At 48.2% G+C, this 11013-nt stretch overlaps 1 protein-coding gene across 1 annotated transcript in view; it reads left to right on the top strand.

The window, feature by feature from the left end:
• Positions 1-7086: 7086 nt before the first annotated feature.
• The window catches only part of WDTC1 (WD and tetratricopeptide repeats 1), a 50202-nt gene continuing 46275 nt past the window's right edge, over positions 7087-11013 (top strand). Inside the window, exon 1 of the mRNA XM_081088340.1 lies at positions 7087-7333. The gene's annotated coding sequence lies outside the window, so the exon portion shown is untranslated. The remainder of the gene's footprint in view (positions 7334-11013) is intronic.

Here is an 11013-nt window from a genome sequence, read left to right as displayed (position 1 = left end):
TGAGAGATATCTGTAATACTATCAACAATAAAAAATATGTTTAAAGAGAAAATATTCATAAAGAGTAGCTACAGCTATTATTAATATTCTTCTTCTTCTTGTCATCCACTCCCTTACAACTAAAGTTCATTCTGACAACAAAAACTTACTGAGTGTCTGCTCTATGCCAAAGACTGTGCTGGGAGTCACAAAAATTTCACCCACACTTCTCTGTTGGTATTTCTATAAACCTCTGTGACAACGCAAGCATAGAACAAGGGTTTAAAATGGGGGTTGTGGCCCTGGTCAGTTGCTCAGTGGTTAGAGCATCAGACTGAAGTGTCTTGGGTTCAATTCCCTGTCAGGGGCACATACCTGGGTTGCAGGTTCAATTCCCATCCAGCATGTGCAGGAGGCAGCCAATCAACGTCTCTCTCTCACATTGATGTTTCTCTCTGTGTCTCTTCCACTCTTTCTAAAAATCAATGGGAAAAAATATAATCGGGTGAGGAATAACAAAAAAGAAAAAATGGGGGTTGTGGAGTTTTTTTTAGGGGGGGGGTGTTTTTATCCCAACTATACCACTTCCTACCTATGTGATTTGTGAGGGTATTACTTAATTCAGTGATAAGCACTTATCTCTAGTGCTAATCCTATATAATAAAAGGGTAATATGTAAATTGACCCCAATGGCAGAACGACCAGAATGAATGCTAGACCAGTCACTATGAGGTGCACTGATCACCTCTTGGTCTCTTTCCCTGGCTGGCAGGCTCTGATCACCTGATGGCCACCTGCGTCAGGGGCGGGGCCAGCAAGTGGGTGGGAACAGCCAACCTCTAGGTCCCTTCCCCCAACCATCAGGCACTGATCACCTGATGGCAAACGGGGAACCAGGGGTGGGTGGCAGTGGGAGGGCGGGGGGGGGGGGCGGTTGGGCAGCTGGGGAAGATGGCCCTGACCACAGGCCAGGCCTAGGGACCATACCCGTGCACGAATTTCATGCGCCGGGCCTCTAGTCCTATCTAATAATAGCCAAACATGGTAATTGACTGTACCTTCGCTATGCCTCCCATTGGCTAATCAGCGAGATATGCGAATTAACCGCCAACAAAGATGGCGGTTAATTTGCATACATAGGCACGAAGCGGCAAAGACTGAAGGTGGTTCCGGCCGGAGCAGTGAAGGCTTGAAGATGGCTCTGGCCAGAGTGAAGGCCTGGGTCCCGGGTGCCGGAGGAAAACCAGTGCCGGCAGCCAGGGGAAGGGAAGGCCTATTGCACGAATCTTTTCGTGCAACAGGCCTCTAATCTATATATATAAAAGCCTAAGCGACTGTCCGACCACTCAACTGTCCAACCAGTAGCTATGATGTGCAATGACCACCAGGGGGCAGACCCTCAACACAGGAGCTGCCAAGTGAGAGTGCCCTCTTGTACTCCGGGACCACTCGGGGGATGTCGGACTGCCGGTTTCAGCTGATCCCCACAGGCCAGGTGGAGGGACCCCACCTGCCAGAGGGACCCTGCTCACTCCACAGACGCCCTTTGAGCCCGGGCAGCCGGGGAGGGACCGCGGGAGGTTGGCTCCAGGGCGTGTCCGACCCATCTCGCCCAGTCCTGCCCCGCTGACCACCTTCTAATTAATTTCCTTTCAATGTGCATGAATCCATGCACCAGGCCTCTAGTATTCAATAAATGTTAACTAGTACTCAGTTTAACTGACCCTGTGACCATAACCAGGATTTCAGTCTGAACATGGAGACCTATGGATAGATGATCTCAAAGTTTCCTTCTCATCCTAAAGTTTATGATTTGTTATATTCAGTGGGACATATGTGGGGGAGAGAATAGGAGGAATGACCTACAACATTTTCAGGAGAAAGGCATTTCACAAAGCTAATTTCACAGGGTAGGTCTAACTGCTCCAAATAGGGAGAAATCACCCTTTGGGGGGTATAGACTAATACATAATCTTTGTTATTTACTTTTTAAAAAATATGTTTTTATTGACTTTAGAGCGAGAGGAGGAGGGTGGGGAGAAACATCAATTAGCTGCTTTTTGCACACCCCCTACTGGGGATCAAGCCAGCAACCTGACCATGTGCCCTGACTGGGAATTGAACCTATGACTTCTTGGTTCCTGGGTCTATGCTCAACTGCTGAGCCACACCAGTTGGGCTCATAATCTTTTTAAAAAATTAATAAAATATTTTTTTATTTATGAGAGAGATATATTTGTTTTTCCACTTATTTATTCATTCATTGGTAGATTCTTGTATGTGCCCTGACTGGGGCGTGAACCTGAAGCCTGGGCGTTTGGGGACAACGCTCTAACTAACTGAACTACCCAGCCAGCCATAATCTTTCTTTTAATCAATTAATTTTAATCAATTTAACAGTAAGCAATAAAAGTGCAATTACATGAAAAGCCCCATGTTTTATATGTCTAAATTGTTTTTTATTATCTTTACTGGTAAGGTGTTGAAGGGGAACCCACTTTTAAATCTTATTTTTATTTTTTTATTTTTATTGGTTTCAGAGAGGAAGGGAGGGGGAGAGAGAGATAGAAACATCAATGATGAGAGAGAATCACTGGGCATCGAGCCCGCAACCTGGGCATGTGCCCTGATTGGGAATTAAACCATGACCCCCTGGTTCATAGGTCAACACTCAACCACTGAGCCATGCTGGCTGGGCAGAATCTTCTTTCTAGCGGTGGAATAAGGTAAATATTGTTCTGGAATGCCACTCACATTGAATTTATGGTTTGTCCAAAGGAATTTACGGGTAGTAGGTGGTTTTGTTGTTAGAAGAGCATCAGTCATACAATGAAGCCAACAATACCATTCAGAGGGCACCATGCTTCCATCCACATCCTAGAACAGGGGTGGGCAACCCCTGGCAAGCATGCCAAACATGGCACGCCAGTAACTTTTGCTGGCACGCGAAACCCTCTCTTATAATATTCCATTTACAATTTTTTTCTTAATATCGACTTTTTTATTTTTTAGATAAATTCAGTGTAGGTGCATCTTAGATAAATAAATAATTTTACATAACAAGTTATCTTAAAGACCATAGACATGGATTGGCGAGAGAGGGGAAGAGCAATTTCAATAAAACTATTGAGGACTTGGAATGACATTCCAGAAAATTTTTTCTGTTTAAAAAACTTTACAACAGCATTACTCTCCATGTTTTTATCCACATACACTGTCGGACTATCAGTGTACATGAATACATTAAAAAATAAATGTATTTTTCATCATCATATACTGTGTTTTTGTCGCTCAAATGAATTATTTCTTCAAGGTTCTTCACATACGTACACCTTAAGAGATATCAAGTAGGCGTAACATGTTCTCAAAAAATTAGGGTTGGCACGCAGAAGAATTTTGAGTCAGAGATTTTGCTGGTTTTGGCATGCACTCACAAAAAGGTTGCCCACCCCTGTCCTAGAATGTTTTTGCCATTCATTTCAGTAGTATACATAACACATCCATGATGGCCAAAAAACTTTAGGTTGTCTTCATAGTATTTGTCTTCCTCTACTAATGTACCAACCCTCACATCTTTTTATTTTAAAAATATGGTTTTATGATTTTAGAGAGAGTAAGGGAGAAGCATAGAGCAAGAGAAACATCGATGAGAAACATTGACCGGCTCTATGTCGCCTCCTGCACGCCTCCTATTGGGGATTGAGCCTGCAACCCGGGCATGTGCCCTGACCAGGAATCGACCCAGAGACCTCTTGGTTCATGGGTTGACACCTCAACCACTGAGCCAAACCTGGGCCCAATCTTCACATCATTTGCCCTGAAGGTGTTAGGGACAGAAGTAGAATATTGGAGGCTAGCTATTAGTTATAAGTAATAAAATAAGAAATATTAGCCCTAACCAGTTTGGCTCAGTGGATAGAGCATCGGCCTGTGGACTGAAGGGTCCCAGGTTCGATTCCGGTCAAGGGCATGTACCTTGGTTGCAGGCACATCCCCAGAAGGGAGTGTGCAGGAGGCAGCTGATCAATGTTTCTCTCTCCCTGATGTTTCTAACTCTCTATCCCTCTCCCTTCCTCTCTGTAAAAAATCAATAAAATAAAATAATAAAATGAAAATGTTAAAAGAAAGAAATATTAATCATGCTCTGTTAACCATGATTGTTTCGTTCTGATTAAAGAAAGGACATTCTAATCTGGCTGAGTTGTATACCCCCAGGACCTGGGAGTCAATCTTGCCCTAGGAATCAACCTTGGAATTCGGTCCATCCCTATTCATAATCTTTTTATGCCTATTATCATAAAAAGATTAACAGCCCCATTGCCCAAACAATGGAGTCCCGCCCCAGCTCCCGCCAGCCCACCTTGCCTCTGCCTGTAATCTCTACTTCCCCATGCAGCCTTTGTCCTACCCAATATAAGCAGCTGGCTTATGGGGGGCTGCAGAGCAGATTTTGTGGATGACCTGCTGCTCTCCCATATTGCCGGCAGTATGACAGTATTGGAATAAACGCTCATACATGATTCAACCCTGACTCTGCTTAATTGGCTCAAGTAGTGACAGGCAGCCGGACCCATTGGTTGTCGGTCACAAAGAGAATTCATAGACAGCCTCGGAGGCTGCTGTGCCCTCGGACCTGCTGCAGCCTGAGCTTCAGGACTTGCAGGAACTCCACCTTGTCCCGAAGGCCAGGCTCCCAACTGCGCCATTTGAAATGCACTGGAAGTGAACACTCAGCTGAACGGAGCCTGATTCATACTGAATGTAAGTAGAAGGAAAACAACAACAACAAGCAATGATAAACATGGGACAAACACTATTAATACTAAATATGCACAGTCATGGGCCACATACCGACATTTTGGTCAACAATGGACCCCATACATGACGGCAGTCCCATAGTATTATAATGGAGCTGAAAAATTCCTATTGCCTAATGAGATTGTAGCTGGCAGTAAAGTTGTAGCACAATGCATTACTCATGAGTCTGTGGTGATGCTGGCTAAACAAACCTACTGCACTGCCTGTAATATAAAAGTATAGCACGTATAGTTATGTATGTATAGTACATAATACTTGAGAATGATAATAATAAGCAACTGTCACAGGCTTATGTATTTTCTATACCTTTTATTATTATTTCAGAGTGTACTCTTCCTATTTATAAAAAAATGTATGCTGTAAAACAGTATGTCATATTTCTCTGGTAGTAACAGCCTCATACATCTCATGTTTACCATGTCTCTCTCTTTTTTTCTTTTTTCAAATTTAAATTCTTTATAGTTTAAAATATTACATAAGTCTCCTTTTCCCCCCATTGACCTCTCCCTGGCTGCTCCCACCCCCAGCACATGCCCTCACCCCCCCCTACTGTCTGTATCCATTGGTTATGCTCATATTCTCTCTCTCTCTCTCTCTCTTTTATTGATTTCAAAGAGGAAGGGAGAGGGAGAGAGAGAAACCTCAATGATGAGAGAGAATCATGGATCAGCTGCCTCTTGCATGCCCCACGCTGGGGATCAAGCCCGAAACCTGGGCATGTGCTCTGACCTGGAATCGAACCATGACCTCCTGGTTCATAGGTCACTGCTCAACCACTGAGCCACGCTAGCCGGGCATGCTTACCATGTCTCTTGATTGAATTATTTGCTCTTATGCTCGATTTAATCTTGTGTTGTGTTGTTTCGTACAGTAACATGCTACACAGGCTTGTAGCCTGGGAGCAATAGGCTATACCACACAGCCAGGTGTGCAGGCTGTACCAACTAGGTTTGTGACGTTTGAACAACGGCAAAATCAGTTGTCGACACCTTTCTCAATACATATTCCTATCATTCAATGTCGAATGACTGTATGTTCAGTCCTTCCTGAGCGTGGGTGCTGCTTGGTTCTCACTGGAGGGACAGGTAGTGCTCAAGAACTTGGACTCTGGAGTCAGGCAGATCTGGGTTTGAATCTCTGCTTGGTTCCTTATCAGCTATGTGACCCTAAGCAAGTTGCCTTTAACCTCTTTATGCCTCAGCTTCATTGTCTGCAAAACATGGAGAGTACTAGTACCTATTTAAGGGACTGTACTCAATACAGTGCTGACATAGTAAGTGCTCAATAAAAGCAAAGTGTTATTACCCCACAAAATGGCACCCCATGGTGAGTGAGTGACAAGCTTCCATTCTCAGATGACACTGCCTTTTCTCACTCGCGGCTCCTCATGGGTGGGGCCTGGTCTCTGCCTTCAGAAGTTAAGCAGAATGCCCTCCGCGTCACCTTGGGAACTTCCTTAGAAAAGGAGAGAAAAAGGCTCTACCGCATCTCTTCATCAAAGGTGGGAACAGCAGTGCCCCACCTGTCTCAAATGTATCTCATCTCTCGCATCAGCCTGAGGGTTCCCGGGGCGTGTGTGGCTGGCTCCCCTCCAGGCACTCCGTGTAGAACGGATTCCCTTTTATTCTCTTCCTTCAGACCCTGGAGACAGAGTGAGGACTGTCAACCTCCCAGAGCTGGAAGGAATATGCCGAGCCTGGCTCTGGGGAACCCTGAGGCCCTAGCCTGGGGGTCCCGCAATTCTGGGGGCTCTAAGGAAGGCAGGAGGAGGCTCTTAGATTGTGTCGGGCTCTGGGGAGCAAAGGGTTAGCGCGAGGTTTCTCCCAGAAGCGATGCGAGGGAGCGTTTTACGTGGATGTAGGGTGGGAGGTGCGTCTGCGTAACTAATGGCAACTGGGTGGGGTGGGCCCACCCACCCAGCGGCAGTTCTACGACAGAGGAAAAACTACGACTCCCAGGATGCTCCGGGGCTTAGTCCGGCTTTCCCGCCCGCCCACTGGCTGCCCGTCCGGCGAGCGGCAAAGTGGATTGGTCGCGACCGTGCGGGGCTCCTCCACTAGCAGGTTAGTGGGCGCCGCCGGCCGCAGACGTTGACCGGGCGCGAGTTTGGGGGGAGCCCGGCTCGCCATTCCGGGAACGGCTGGGCGCTCTCTCCGTAGCGTAGCGGCCGGCTGCGAGGCGCGGGGCGGGGCGGAGACTGCGCGGCGCAGGCGCGGTGCTGGGCTTCTCCCGGGTCCCCAGACAGCTGGAGGAGATAAACAGAGCAGGCGGAGGGAGCGGAGTGCGTGTGAGAGCGCGCGAGGGAGTGTGAGTGTGTGTGAGCGCGGGTGTGAGACGGTGCGCAGGGGCGGGCGGAGGCGCTGTCCGGCCCCGGCCAGGCGCCGGGCGGAGAGCATGGGAAGGGGCTAGAGCTGCTGGGCCGCCCAGCCCTCTCCCCGGGATCCGCGCCCCCCCTCCCGGGAGAGGGGCCGGGCCCCCCGACCGACATGGGCTCCTGAAGTTGCGCCGCCGCCGGTCCTGGGAAGAGGCCTGACAGGTACGGGGAGCCGCCGCCCCCTGCCCTCCGCGGGCGCCGAGGCGAGATCTGGCTCCGCAGCCCGGCACACGGGCCGCTCGCTCGGGGCCGGCCCCAGCGCTGCCGGCCCGGGGGCCTGAGCTCGCCCGCCGCGGGGCTCCGGGGGTCCCGAGAAGGGTTCAGGCCTCGCCGGCGCGGAGGGCAGAGTGGGCCGGGCGGGGTGGGCACGGAGGGCCGGCCGGGACGTCGGGGGAAGGCTCGGAGTCCGGACAGGCTCTGCCGCGGGAGAGGGGGCAGGCGTCCCATCACGGGACTTTTTGCGGAGTTTTTGTTTGACAACTGATCTGGCGCGGATTCTCCGGGAGGACGGGGCAGGTGGAAGTGCCGAGAGGGCACCATTTACCTGATCTATTCTCTTAGTTCCTTTCCTTTCCTTTCCTTTCCTTTCCTTTCCTTTCCTTTCCTTTCCTTTCCTTCTGTTCGTGTTCTCTCTCTCTCTCTCTCTCTCTCTCTCTCTCTCTCTCTCTCTCTCTCTCGTCGTGTGTTCGGGTCCAGGCTTCTGGCAGCCGATGCCTTCAGTGACCCATCCTGGCACCGAACTGAACTCTGCCAAGGCTTTCCCACCAGGCGACTCTCTCGCCGGTACAAAGGGCCTTCACTTGGGACGGGGCGGGCTATTCACTAGTCACTTAAAAGCGTAAATTGAAAGTGTGGGTAGAAGAGAGGCTGCGAATCTGCAGGGTCCGACTCTTGTTCCTGAAATCTGCAGTGGACGCCCCTTTGCCTGCCAGGTCCATTGGCTTAGTGCCCTCGCCTCCTCTGCGGGTGTACCAGGGCTCTACGGAAAGGTGTGGGGACTTAGGGTTAATGCCTGGCAGCCTCATTGGACTATTTCACCCCAAGTCCTTTTCTTCGGTGAGGTTCTTTAGCTTCCCGAGGTAGTGGCGGAGCACCTTGAAAGTTTCCCGGTGAGTGCAGAAGCCTGGCAGGTTGGCGGTAGCTTCCCCATTCTTCCCAGGGATGGGGTAGATGATCAGGGTGAAGTCACAGTTAAGAGTTTACTTTTAACAAAGCCTGAAACAGATTTGAGAAGAAAACTATTCTGAGGGCATGTCTTGACTTAGAGACAGTATGAATCCCCACGTAGGGCACAGGTACTCCCAGTGGCCTGTGCTGAGCCTTTCTGTGCCTTACAGTCCTGAGCGGTCAGTCTCTGTTCACTAGGACAAGGAACTACTTGAGGCTCTTTCTGGTTTGCGTTCTGCCTTATTCTTCCTTGTAATTTTTATGCACTTGTTTATTTTACTGGTCACCTAAGGATATGTTTTTTCTTGATTCTAGAGCAGGGGTGGGCAAACTTTTTGACTCGAGGGCCACAATGGGTTCTTAAACTGGACCGGAGGGCCGGAACAAAAGCATGGATGGAGTGTTTGTGTGAACTAGTATAAATTCAAAGTAAATGTCATTACATAAAAGGGTACGGTCTTTTTTTTTTTTTTTTAGTTTTATTCATTTCAAACGGGCCGGATCCGGCCCGCGGGCCGTAGTTTGCCCATGGCTGTTCTAGAGAGAGAGGGAGGGATGAAGGGAATGAGGGAGGAAGAGAGAGAGAGAGAGAGAGAGAGAGAGAGAGATGGATGTGAGAAAGAAACATTGATTAATTGCCTCCTGTATGCGCCCTGACCCAGGATGGAACCTGCAACCTGGGTATGTGCCCTGGGAATCAAACCTGCAATTCGCCAGTGCACAGATCTATACTCTAACCCAGTGGTCGGCAAACTGCGGCTTGGCAAACCACGGCTCGCGAGCCACATGCAGCTCTTTGGCCCCTTGAGTGTGGCTCTTCCACAAAATACTGACTCTTCCACAAAATACCGACTTCTGCACTTGGGCCACAAAGTTTCAATCGCACTGTACGTGTGCACCCGCATGTGGTATTTTGTGGAAGAGCCACACTCAAGGGGCCAAAGAGCCGCATGTGGCTCGCGAGCTGCAGTTTGCCGACCATGGCTCTAACCAACCAAGCCACACCAGCCAGGGCTGTAATTTCTATATTTTTTAGGGATTTAATTGAATCTTGGCTGTTGATAGATCCTCTATGACAGACTAAGGGTAACTGTTAGGGTTCCTTTGGGCTGAGTCTGAGACTAACAGTGGATTTCTTCATTATAGATTATGGTGTTTCATTGGCAGGCAGGAATTACCTCTTCTGCCATAGTTTGTGATCATGCTGCTTTAATAATTCTGGGGTCCAGCTATCCTTCCTTCTTTTGACCTATTTGGGGACACTTACGTTCAAGTCACATCTCAATTTGTAGTAGCAGTGCTTTGGGTCAACACTGCGGAATAATTGAACAACAATTCATATTTCTGCCTGGGACTCCTTCCCTTGGGATTACTGACAGAAAGAAAATATGTGTAGATTATGGTGATGGTATTAACATTTCCGATTTGCCAGTTTTGAGTTTGAGTGGTCACACAGCTGACAATTTTTCTAGTGGGAAGAAAGTCAGTATTGACTCCTGGGACATCCTATGAAGGGTATTTTCACACACCTGAACTTCAGGATCTTAAAGGATATAACTGAAGGTCCCCACTAAACATCTGTGGATCTGGAGGGGCCAAAGATGCAGAACTGTGACTTTAATTATTTTTATTTTCTTCTCTCCTTTCTGAATTAGGAAATGTGGCTCACAGGTGGCATCCTGGGTTTCAGAGAGGAAGTAATAGAAAGCATGTAAATGGTGATATTACCTTTTCTTTGGTTTAATGATACATCCCGTTTTTATCTTTCTTCATCCTCGCCTTTCCAGATTCTCCACTGCATCTTCGGGCTGCCATTGCAGATGGCCCACATAGCTCCTAGGCTGTGCTTTCTTCTCAGGCAGCTCTTCAAAACCCAGGCCCTGCCAGTTGCCATCAGAAACCAGTCCCTTGGTGTTATGTTTAATTCTGATTTACTTTGAGAGAGATATAGTAGTTGACATACATCCTAAAAAGTGACTGCTATTTGTTTGGTTCTGTCCTAAGTGGTGTTCTTACTTTAACTAATTTAACCCTCATGACTGCCCTGTGAGGTGAAAATCATTTTCTGCATTAGACATATGAAGATACAGGTTCAGCCCTAGCCAGTTTGGCTCAGTGGATAGAGCATCGGCTTGTGGACCGAAGGGCCCAGGTTTGATTCCAGTCAAGGGCACGTACCTTGGTTGCAGGCTCCTCCCCGGCCCAGGGCCTGGTCAGGGCTCTTGCAGGAGGCATTGATATTTCTCTGTCTTTCCCTCTCTCTTCCACTGTCTCTCAAAATCAATGGAAAAATGTCCTCGGGTGAGTACTAACAACAAAAAACAACACAAAAAAAGATACAGCTTCAGAGATTTTAAATAACTTGCTTAAGGTCACACAGCTAGTAAGGGGAAAGCTCAGAATTCAAACCCAGATCTGTCACTTCTAGGCCTGTGACACATGAGGAAGAGCTGAAAGGACCAAAGCTAGAGTCTGGGAAACATGATACCTGCCTTCAGATACTTGAAGATCTGTCACGTGGAAAGGGAACTGGACTTTCTCTGTGTGATTCTGGAAGGCAGAACTAGGATCAAAGGATGGAAATTCCAAGAGGGGAGGCAGCTTGATAGGAGAGAATTTGGCTTTCCAAAAGCAAAATGGGCTGCCTTGTGAGGGAGTGAGTTACCCACTACTGG

The sequence above is a fragment of the Myotis nattereri genome, assembly GCF_964212035.1.
Source record: "Myotis nattereri genome assembly, chromosome: 3".
In the NCBI taxonomy this organism is placed as follows: Eukaryota; Metazoa; Chordata; class Mammalia; order Chiroptera; family Vespertilionidae; genus Myotis; species Myotis nattereri.
Note: the sequence above shows the minus strand (reverse complement) of the source record. Positions and strands in the feature narration are given on the sequence as shown.